The sequence below is a fragment of the Podarcis liolepis genome (assembly GCF_965112155.1).
Source record: "Podarcis liolepis genome assembly, chromosome: 5".
NCBI classification, from domain to species: domain Eukaryota; kingdom Metazoa; phylum Chordata; class Lepidosauria; order Squamata; family Lacertidae; genus Podarcis; species Podarcis liolepis.
In genome coordinates this window covers 51,134,662-51,147,286 of record NC_139556.1, presented here as the reverse complement: position 1 = coordinate 51,147,286, position 12,625 = coordinate 51,134,662, and positions in this window count along the sequence as shown.

Sequence of the window (12,625 nt, the reverse complement as noted above, 5' to 3'; positions counted from 1 at the left end):
GGTTCACAAGAACAGTATTATGCTGACTTAATGGCAACGGCATGAAAGTGGGCATATAGTATTTATTATGTTTTGGACCCCTGCTCCCTCCCATCAGCATGCTACTACACCCGCTAACAGGCACAGACGAGGCATCGGGGTAGCAAGGCTGAGGCTCTTTACTCTCTGTGCAACTGGGACAGCTGGTGAGACTTGCTGATCAACAGCGCCACACAGACAGTGGTGGAAAAGGAGATTGCAGCTTGACAGTCAAGCTGAGTCAGCTGACTTGGAGAGCCAATAATGGCACTGGCTGGCTTTTCATAACATTGTTCCAGGTATAGCTCTGTGGTCAAAGCAGCTCCTCCTGGTGCCTTGCATACTTCCAGAACCAGATCCTTGATGTCTCTTGAATTCCACTACCTACCTCTGACCCCTTTGTATCCCTTTGAACTGACCCCCCGCCTGCCCCACCCCAACTGACTGCTTGCAGCTCTGAAGCCACCAGGCAATTCTTCAGCGTTTGTGTTAGAAGAAGTTCTTCCCCTCCTTGGGTTATTAATACCTTCCTACTTCTCAGTTCTTGGGAATCCCAGTATAACCTAGAGGATTCTAGAGGACAGAACCAAGAAACGTAGTTTGCAGAGCCAGCATCATGCCCATCTTGTGACACTGGTTGGGGAAAGCACTTCCCCACACAGAAGACATTGGCATGGTGAGAGCTCCCCCTTGTGTTTGAAAACATAAATTCTTGTCACACTGGAAGCATATTGTTTCATTCCTGCATTAAGCATAGTGTTACCCAGCCTCTCGTGGCAAGTCTTTGGGTCACACTTCTTGGTGGGGAAACAGGCTTCCTTAAAGAAATGAAAGCAGCCACACATTTCTGTGGTAAAAGCATACGCATGGCAAACACAAGGTTCCAGGTTGAATCCCTGGCATCTCCAGGCAGGCAGTGGAAACCCAGGGAAGCCACTGCCAGCCACATTACTGGGCTAGAGAGACCAACAGTTTTACCTGGGCTGTATTCAGATGTGGTAGTTTTACTGGTTATAATGCTAGAGCTTCTGTCTTGATTCCTAACATTCCTTTTACACCGCAGTGCCCTGTTGCACTATGGAATGGTGGCTCTTACTGATATACTGGCATGTTGTGCTAATTTTTAAACGGCAGGAAAGAACTGTATGCTGTTATACTACCTTGAATTTTGTCAACACAGAACTCCCGTGATTTCCCAGGTTAAGAGGGTTACAAATTGTTGTTGTTGGAAATGGAACCAACCGTCATGTGAATGCAGCACTGGTATAAGGCAGGGTCCTCTCGTTCTATGATAATATATCGCTTGGGTTCACTCAACCTAGAGTTTGTACAGTGAGGAGACCAGAATGCAGCACAGCAGCCTAATCCTCTCTCCCACATCTTGTAGAAATTTTGTTCCTCTATAGGTGACATTAATAGGGTCTGATGTGCGAGAGACCTTGATACTGGATTGGATCATTTTATTTTATCCATTGCATATCCTCAAACGATACCTATTACATATTTTTTCAGGCTTGTTCATTGCTTGATGCATACTCATTGCTTAATTACTGTAATAGGATTTGATGGTTTGTTTGTGTGAATCAGCAGAAGCACAATCTCCCTTCCCCCCAATCACTTTAAACCACCTCAAATGTTCAGTGAGGTCAGTTTAAATATTCAGTTTCTAGTAAGTTAGCATATAGTAAGCAATAGCAGAGAATCGAATTGATGTATGAATCAACCTTTGCAATATGCACAACCAGTGTTTTTTTCCTGGGGATACGCGGGGGTACACATGCCCCTAATATTTTGTGAATCTAAGTTTGGCCTCATTGAGGGGCAGTATTTCAATATGAGTAGGAAAATGAGAGAACCCCTAAACATTTTTAAAGGAAAAAAAACACTGTGCACAACATATTGGAATATGCTCTTTTACTTAATCCTGTAGCTCACTGTGCCACTCCAGCCAGCATTATTTGGGAATTCAGTTTCATAGTTTTGCTAATGTGTTCCAAATTTATGAACATAAGGCGTTTTAAGCAATATAGATTCAGATTTATGACACCTCAGTATGAAACTGCATACATACTGCCTTTTTGCTCCTCGTAGAAAAGGAGAGACAGGGCTTAGCTTCTTCCTAATATTTTAAGTTTGTAGTATCACAGTTAGAGGATGGCAGTTAATGAGGCCAAAAGAACCATCTTTGTCATTACATGTGGGAAGGTTAAACCACATATTTTCTGGAGTTAAAAAGCAACAACAATCCATTAAACTGTAGAACCCTAGAACAAGGCTAAACTCAGACTAGTGGTTTTGGTAGTCTTTCCTTCACAAAAGTGGGCTGCAAAACAGACAGACGGAACAATTAGCACCTCCAAATTATTGGGAATCCTAATAAGGCTGGGATGCTGTTAACACGGAATGTGGGAGCATGGGATGCCAAGGCCTCTTTCCACGTTTCATCAGGCCCTGAAGAAACCACTCTCTTCATGAGGACGTCTCCTTTATGGACTGCTTGCTTTTAAGTTAATTACAAGGTATAGTTCTACCCTGCTGGCTCTTCTGAAGCAGAAAATTTGTCGCCCTTTTACTTCACTGTTATGAAAGGAAAGCAGGCGGAGAATGACACCATGTTGCATGTTACTTTCAAAGGCAGATGGAAGGGTGAAGCATGCGGCAAAATAAACTTAACTTGCCAATCTGGTAAGTGGCTGAAGTGAAGATCCTCCTTTAGAGGGGAGCTCAGCACTGATGGAAGTGGAGAGACCTCTTTGCCCCTCTGTTGATAAACAGCTCTCTATTTGCATACAGTTGCTCCCTCCTTTTACTTCCCCCTTTCCCAGAATTTTTTTTTAAAGAAATACTGTTTCATTTCTTCCTGTTATGAGAAGGGGAGGCAGTGGCTGAGAATCTAAAAAGAGATTTAGTCCTAATTAAATCTATGCTGCCTAGAGAGATATGTCAAAATCCATGCCACTGGGTTTCAAAGGGGGATGGAGTTGATCTGATTAACAAACCACTTAACATGTAAACATAGGGCTTTAAGTTCCACAATCAGTAGTTGATACTTCAGAATTGCAGGAAAAGACCTTCTTTTGTTTTTGTCTTCTGATACAAGGGGCAGAAAATTCAAAAAGAGAGAGAAATAGAAGTGCATGTGGAAAAACAACAACCCCAATGTATGTGCATGTTTAAAAGGCAGGGGGGAAACCCCACAACGTAATAATTTTTGTCTTCCCCGCAGAAAGGCCCCTTGTATAAATAATACCAAAATGTCCTATTCAAAAACTACTTAGAAGTTGCTTCGGAATACATTGATGTTCTAACTCTTTCCCTCTTCTCCTAATAAAGGACTGCATCCAATTTGTATGTTATTCTGATGAAATGGTTTAAGCAAGAGAAAATGAGGAGTTTGAAAAATAAAGGAACGTTCCAGAGAAGAAATGAAGTGCTATCACTGAAATCTTTATTTATGTGAAAAGAAAGGGCTAAAACATTACCTCAGAATTCAAGATTACAACATCAGTGGGACATAATGTAAATCCATTCTAGTGGCTAAACATCAGAAGCCATAATCCTTTTTCAAAGACCTTTTGTTATTTTAATGTCTGACAAATTATGCTTTTTTAAAAAAATAAAAAGGAGAGAGAGAGAAAGTAGAAAAACACTTACATTTAAGAGGTTTCTTTTACTTCAGCAAAAGTAGTTTCCCTGTTTAAAAAGTTTTAATTTTCCACAACCAATAGTATATCTACCAGGCTGGCTAAGTATTAACACAAGAGCAGCATAGTTATGTAGTTTCAATAGGTTTCAGTACAAAGTTAACCACCAAAGATTTTTTTGCATCAAGTTGTTATGGCAACTCCACTTCTAAAAAGCACTTAAAATTTAGCAAAGCCTTTTGTTTTGCAAATGATAATTTGGTAACTGGTCCTTCATATTTAAATTGCTATTATTAAAATGTATTTACAAGCTTACGATTTCAATATTTACATCTGAGGAAACCAGACATAATGTGAAAAACGACCACAATTGTGCAGTATGAAATGGCAGGTTCCTCCCACACACTGCGAAGTAAGTTCATCTTGACTGCTCTCTCATTAAACGTGGAGCAACTCTGGTATGTGCTATTGCGGTTGAAGAGGTCTGCTCAAGCTATCTTTATGGCAAGCAAAATGGAATGAGTGGGATCCATTCACATTTCTAGTCAGCGTTTGCCAGTAATCTATCAGGAAAGTAATACTTTCGCAGACTTCACAACTAGCTGGAGATATTAAGTGCTTCCAACTTCACCAAGAATTACAAAGTCCAGCGGCAACACTAAAAGGTCTTCAACTTCCTTTTGAGAGAGTGCCAGGAATTTACAAGGTCTTTGTAACATCTGTTTATTTGCAAATATTTAAGTAGAGCATAATAGAAGTCCAAAAACCATATAGTATGCTATATGGATCTGCATCAGAAACACAGACAGAAACAGCATGGAAACCTACAGACACAAACTCACACACCAGCTACTTCCAGGCTAGCTAATTCCAAACAGCAAGATGGCGGAAGTAGGGAGTTGAAACCCCTTTCCATTTCTTCCAACACACCTGGTTCCTTCTTTGGAGGTGGCCCTTCCTCCTCCTCTTCTCCCCACAGCTTGCAGAGAGGTCTATTCACACCTGTTTTTACAGGGCAGAAGTGCCAACTACTGCACAGCATTTTGGAATGATCCGATCATTATGTAATACTCTTATTCTGTGCCTCTGCTTATCTGCTCTGTATCTGGTAGCAGTCAACATAACTTCCATATCACACAGTATTTTGGGCAGGTCCTCATCCAGAGACTGTTGCGTCTGTGGGCTTCCAAACCAGCTGACACCAACTTAGCGTAGCAGACAGCAGCTTAAAAGCAGTGAGTAATAATACACACCATGGGCAACAATAGCTCTACGGCTCCATCTTCCCTTTTTATTACTGTCCGCTTCCAACCTAAGAGCCTCTCCAGACACTCTGCCTTATTGTGCAATCATGATGATTTGTGTTTCTGAGGCTATCGGGATGATCACATGTGATCTCACTTTCAGTACTGCTTCATTTCCAGTCAGTGCATAATCTTTAACTCCCTTCTGAAATCCCTTAACTATTTATACCACAAATGTTCTGGTTTACTTTTCTTCTTCTACTTTTGTTATGCTATAGCACCTCTGGACAGTAATAGCACCAGGGGAGCATTGCAGAACAAACTAAAGCAGAACCAAATTGCCCTTTGTTGTTGTTGTTGTTTAGTCGTTTAGTCGTGTCCGACTCTTTGTGACCCCATGGACCAGAGCACGCCAGGCACTTCTGTCTTCCACTGCCTCCCCCAGTTTGGTCAGACTCATGCTGGTAGCTTCGAGAACACTGTCCAACCATCTCATCCTCTGTTGTCCCCTTCTCCTTGTGCCCTCCATCTTTCCCTGCCCCTAGTGCACTATTATTGTGTAAAAACTCACTACAAAATACACCTACAATAAAACAACAGTCTGGAAAGACCCTAAACTATCTTATTTTTTTTTCTAAATGGCCTTGGATAATTTTTGGACAAGTAATCTGTATTGTTGTTGCTGGCATCAGTCTCAGCAAGGCCAAGAGAGGAGTCTTGTCGTCTGGGCCAACTAGGACCTCCATACACACTGCGTAGGCTTGTACCCCAGGGAGCAATCTATATAGATTCTCTTAACTTACATACTCAGAAGACTTTTTTGTTGTTGTTTTTTACAATATACTAGTTAAGGATATCAATGGATTCATTGGACTCCTTATGTTGTTGGACAGCAGCTCTCTGACCGTTGGCCATTCTAGCTGGGGCTAGTAGAGTCCAGCAACAATATTCCTCATCTCTGATCTGTGGGTATCAAAGCATTTTCAATATGTGGATATCCTTCCCAATAGGCTTCGTTTTTGGAGTGTTATTGTCAATATTCTAGGGGATGAAGATAATATCCCTTGTATCCAACTTCAACATGCCGACATGGTGAAATAAAGTCAGCTCAGCCAATAAGAGCGGTTCTCTTTCTCTCATGTAATTTATTGCCTAACGCTCAGCAGCCAGAGATTTAGAAGACACTCCAGAACTGTCTACATGTTTCCCCTTGTGGCAGATAATAGATAACCGTTAATAGACTTGCTTCTAAAGTTTATTTAAAGGGAGAACTTAACTGTATTATTTTTTTTCATGGAGGTGTGAACATTGCTAAGCTCCTTAAGTCTCTGTGTATAAGTATTATCAGATAGGTTCCTTAGGATGCTAATATGCATTAATATGAAACTAAGAAACTAGCTCGTGCTGGTATTATGTAGATAGGGCTATTCTGTAAATAATGGCCTCTTCAGATATTGCAAGACTTCTGGGATTTTGGAATGTGGTGTTCCTTCCAGCTATAACTAACACTAACACAAAGTACATCCTGGGTATTGTCTTAGCTACTTTTTCATAAAATCACCAACAGATCCATCTCAAACTTTGCTCAGATAATTGCTGAAGAAGGACTGAAACAAATACAATTTCGTATAAGTGTTTCTGAGCTCAATCAATAATTCCCATGGTTTTAACGTAAAATACATAACTTTTGCATCTCAATAATAAGAGTCTTGTCACAACTTAAATTATTATTTGATATGTTTGTTTCTTTGTTTGTTTGAGTGGTTGTACATTTGTATTTTTTAAAATTTTATTTATGATTTTCAGGTTTATACACTTCACTAATTTTACAATCCTTCTAGCATTTCAAAACTTGACTTCCTTCCCCCTCTTTCTGCGGTTCCTTAACTTTATTTTTAATATCGTCTGCATACCCAAATTCACATAATTTGCTCATTTATTCATCTACTTTAAATATATACTCTTATGAAACTGCAGGTCATTATGCTTTGCATAAAAGACATTAAAACACACTTGCTAAACATTCTCATTCAAGAATGAGATAAAAGTAGAGCAAAACAAGGCCTAAAAACAGTAAAACCATTTCAACAAATTCTACAAGAACAATGAATCCATTTCTGCAGATGTGCACTTAATACCTCATAAATGGCTTGGACAATCACAGCTGGTAATTCATTCCAGAGGGCTGGAGCTGCAATACTAAAACCTGGCTTCTAGCACAAGCTAGGCACATTTCAAAAGCATGTGGCACTCTCAGCAATGCCCTATCTGAGCAGTGTAGTTTCTGGGCCAAGGTAGAACCTTAGATAACCTGCTCCCAAGTTTCCTGTGTACAGTGGTACCTCGGGTTACATCCGCTTCAGGTAACATATGCTTCAGGTTACAGGTTACAGACTCCACTAACCCACTTCAGGTTAAAAACTTTGCTTCAGGATGAGAACAGAAATTATGCTCTGGCAGCGTGGCAGCAGCAGGAGGCCCCATTAGCTAAAGTGGTGCTTCAGGTTAAGAACAGTTTCAGGTTAAGAACAGACCTCCGGAACGAATTAAGTACTTAACCCGAGGTACCACTGTACAATACTTGGAAAAGCAGGAAAGTTCCACAGTATCTTACTGAACTTTGGCTGGAAGCTGCTGTGCCACCCCAGTAAGTGAGGCTTTGAGGCATCCCTGGGGTTAGGTAGAGTTCTCTGGGAAGAGAGATGGATTGTTAAATTGTAGTTTATTGTTATTATGATTTTTATACCACCCTTTACCATAAGATCTCGGAGCAGTTCACAACATAAACTCACAATATAAAAAACACAAAATACAGGGGGAACAGGGGTCTCCTAACAACACTTAGTGCCCTTAACAAACTACCGTTCCCAGGATTTTAGGGGAGTGTGAGCGGAGGAAACTCTGACTGTTTAAAGTGATATGATGCTGCTTTAAATGTATAGAGCATATGGCGCCCGAAAGTGTTGTATTACTGAACTATAGAATCAGAACAGACATCTGGGAATATATTTATATTAACACTTTTTTAATCCCTTTATTCTACTGGTTTTATTTATTTTTGGTGACACAGTGGATGTTACTGTTGTTAATACAATCCTCTTCCTTTCCAGATGAATGCCTGTAAGTCCCTCCTTGATCTGACTATCATCAACTGCCTATGAAGCGTGGTCCTTGAGTGACATTTCTGTGCTCTTGCACTCTTCAATCAGAGATAAATGAACCAAACACAATATGCTGCTTGTTATCTAAAAGGATTCAGGTAAAAGTATCATGCTACAATCACTTGGAGGGAGAAAAAAAACCTGTTTCTTCATACTAAAAACACTTTACCCAGATTTTTGGATTGCCCACAGAGGAAGTGCAGAGTCTCGGGGGAGGAGGGGGAAAATCTGCAGTCACAGAAATGTTTGAACATTCATACAGGATTAATTACTTTGTTGTGTTTTACTTTAATTCTAAGCGATTGTACTTCTCATGGAAGTGAAGGATGAAAGGCTCTGATACGAAGCCAGTCTTAGCATAAATGGGTGTCAAGCCAGCATCCACCCATTGAGGAATTTCAAAATCAGAGAATCAGGGACAGCCCAAGACATTTTGCTGCCTGAGGCAAAGGACAAGATGGCTTCCCACCTCCACATTCCATTCACAGAAGCCAACCGGACTGGCTCAATCTTGCTTCAGCACTGCCAACAGGATAGCATTCTCCATCATCCCTGAGGGCACTTTTATATCTACCCCTTTGGAATAATCTCCACATTAAAATCACATTAAAGGAGGGGTGGTTACCATGTGGCCTGCTAGATGTGACTGAACCATCATCTCTGGCCATTGGCCATGCAAATGGGGACTTCTTGGGGTCATCATTCAACAACATCTGGAGGGTCACCAGTTTGCCGCCCCTGCTTTGAGAGTGTGGCAGATCGCATTGTAGCTGTCTTTAGGCATGATGAAACTTAGCATGAAAGTGATTCATTGAAATGCTAAGACGGAGGACAGTGTACCTCCAGAACCACTTGCTTCCACACGACTCTACCCAGATTTCGATGTCATCTTCAGAGGACTTTACCAGCTTGGGCTTTTTCATCAGTTTTGACATCTGCCATCAGTGCTTATGCTATGTTGTTTTGCGTTTTAATGTGACAATTCTTTAAATATGGTTGGTTTTATTGTTAGCTGCTCTGGAAAACATTTTAGGGGTTTATGACCTGTAATAAATAAAAGAATAAAATAAATAAAATAAAATAAAGGAAGAATGTTGGCATTAACTTTTGGAACACAACCCCTGAAATCAGCAGTGAAGGATTCAACCCAGCCCTTGCTGTTATTTCCATCAACAATCCGTTTGCCAATATCAAGTTCTTTTGCAAAATTGCACTGGAGGACAGGGTAACATTTCAAACTGCAAGTGCAGCTTCATAATTATTCTGCTCCTAATTTACATACATTTGCCTCTATTCAATGGCTTTAGCATGTCTTCTTATTAATTGGCCTCAGTGCCAAAAGGTAACTTTAGCCCCCAATGTAAATAATGAGTTGCATATCTGGTGTTTCCAACAAAGGCTCCAGTCCGAGTTTTATAAATACCTAAAGAGTGGCGTGTTTAATGGCTTCTTGCTTACTGTATAAAGCAGAACAGCAATCCATCAAATGACAAATCTACATGTTAAACAGTGTGAGGTCATTGGTCTCATTAACTGTTGACCATTTGAAGTCACTGCACAGCAATTCATCAAGGACAGATCAAAATATATAGGAAGTTGGCTGAAAGGGCAGAATTATGAGGAATGCGAATAGCAGTGCAGATAAGTACAGACCTAGTGGTTTATCACAAAGTGAAATAACATCACACAGATGCCCTCCATGCTGTCACGCAGGGAACAAAACACCATTGCCATCAGGATTCCAATAATTAATGCCAGAAAACAAGGAGCAGGGCTTTTAAGGAAAGAAATTTAGAGAAAGGTAGAATGACTATCCCACAAAACCCACAATATATTGGTAACACCCATAGTTCTTCCAATTAAAACCTCTTCTTTCCCTAATGTTTACCAGTCCCATTAGAAAAATGAAATAAAGAGAACAACACAAAGCCTTTTCTTTATCACTATCATGGAAGGTAAATGACAAATACTAAAGAGTTCAGGCAAATTCTCCTGATAATCAAGCAGAAGAACACAAGCAGATTGATTTCATTTGATTGCCACTGCTCCCCGTTACTGCCACAACATAAAATTCTACTACAATCCTACTTTTTACTGCTAGTGCAGGAATACAACCAGCAAATCTTTTTAAAGCCATGGCTGTTGTCCCCATAACATTGGCCGGCACCACCCCTCATAGCCGAGGGATTGCCTTATTCCCTATATTCCTGCACAGTGACTACAGTCATATGCAAAAGCTTCCTTGTAAACTGCATGCACTAGAAGTTTGTTCTATGGCTCTGTGGACTAGGACCTTTATTATGGTAGCATCAGAGCTGTGGAACACAATACCCATAGAAATTAGACAGTGGTCATAAGCCTTCTTTTAAACAGTTTTTTTAAAAAAAAAATCTGCAGCCTTTCCCAAAGAGATGAGTCTACTCACTGGAAGAATTTTATGGGAACTACATTGTATGGGTTTCACTGCATTCAAATTTAATCTTGTACACAACTATGGTCATGTTAAATGTTTAACAGTCTATAAACATTTCTGAAAATGAACGAAGGTGAATTGCATGCAATTCTTAGATACCTTAGTATAGCCTCGCTCAACCTTGGGCCCCAGATGTTGTTGGATTCCCATCAAGCCTAGCTAGCAGGAGCAGCAGTCAAGGATGATAGCAGTTGTAGACCAACAACATCTAGGGTTGAGAAAGGCTTCCCTAGTGGGTAAAGTAGATTGCATAGCGCAGCAGCACACATCTGAAGAGGATCAATCACAGGAATCCTTCCCCGATTGTTTTCTTGCTCACTTGGTCAATGATCATGAGGAAACCCATGCAACTGGATTGGTACACATGATTTTGGCATTCAGATTCATACCACTGCGTTGGGGGAGCACAGCACAGCAAGACAGCACCAGAACCACTAGTGATATGTGTTAATGGTCCTCATGTGATAATGATATAGGCAAGTGAGTAGCAAATGTCAATTGATGGCAGACAATGCTTTCACCATCATTTCTTTTTAGGCATCCAAGAAAGGGAATAGTTTGTGACTTGGAGAACAAGATGTTAACAATACATCTGGGTACAGTTTCAGTGATTCGCTTGACAGACCTTGCGACGAGGAGGAATTCTTTCCTGCAACTTGTCTTGCAGTAAGTATTTGTGATTTGCATGCATAGTATAGAAATGAAGAAATACGTTTGATGACTGATATTTAAAAACATTCACTGCAAGCCTCCCTTTAAAGTGCTCTATGCTGTCAAAATATTGATTGATTATAGTTGAAGTCAAGGCTTCAGAAATTACTTCCTATAATCAGCATAAAGTGTTGGGAAAGCATTGCGGAGGAGAGAAAATTGACAATTTAGAATGCTGTTGTGCCTGTTTAACCACAAACGCTACAGAAATAATTGTCAAGAATGTTGGAGGCCTATGAATCACACCAGTCATTTGGGATTTTTCCCCCCTGTGAAAGGTTCAGTTACCCATTAAGGAGGAGATAGAGATCAAGTCAAGTCATGTCAGCTTGTATTGTATGGTCAAAGCCATTTCGGTATTACCCATTCAGACCACCATAACCACCACACTCAATCAAGGGCATTTATCAGTAATAAAAATAGTGTGGCCTATACCAGTTCATTGGCAAAGAGCCATAGCTCAGTGGCAGAGCACAGGCTGTGCATGCAAGATGTTCCATGCTCAATCCACATCATATCCAGGTAGGGCCAGGAATATCCCTTGGCTGAAACCCAAGGGATTTCTGACTGGAAAACCACTGCCAGTCTGCGTAGACAATACTGAACTGAATTGATTGATTGATTGATTGATTGGTTGGTTGGTTGGTCTGAACCTGAGGCAGGTTCCTCTGTTGTTATTATTTATTAAATTTCTACACTGTACATCCTTCATCCGAGGATCACAAAAAGAACACAAAAACACATACCACAGTAACAAATAAGACCACCCCACATTTGCTGGGATGGCTAACCAAAGGGACCCAAAAACAATGACAACTGCAAGGCAGCTGTAACACAGTGAAGTAATATGGTGTGTCTTCAACAAATCCTATGCTGCATAGGATGATTGGAGCATTACTTGGTGCAATGCTTGTCCCCACTTGTCTCCATAGATAGGAAGGAAAATGGAACAAGAGCTCTAAAAATAAGCAGAATACAACAAACTGCAGTGCAGAGCTAACTAAAACCAGCCACCTGAAAAGACACATTAGCACAGAAGAGCTGAAAACAGTGAGAATCTCTAAAAAGATGGGGGGAAGTGGCAGGTGAGCCTCTCTGGGGAGGGCTTTCTGCAATAGGGCCAGAACTGTGGGAAAAGGCCCTATCTCTGGTTGCCCTATCTCTTTCCTTCTTCCACAAGGCAGTGGAGATTTAGGATCAGAGTTTTCCTTCTCCTAGATGGAGGTTGATGGGCCCCACCTGCCCCTCACTTGCCTCTACAACACATGCAGAAACCACCTTCTTGACTTTTGGGCTCACTGTTGATCTCATCTGCTCAATCCATCACAGCCTGCCTTCTCATGCAGGGGAAGTCCCTAACTCACTGAGGGTTTG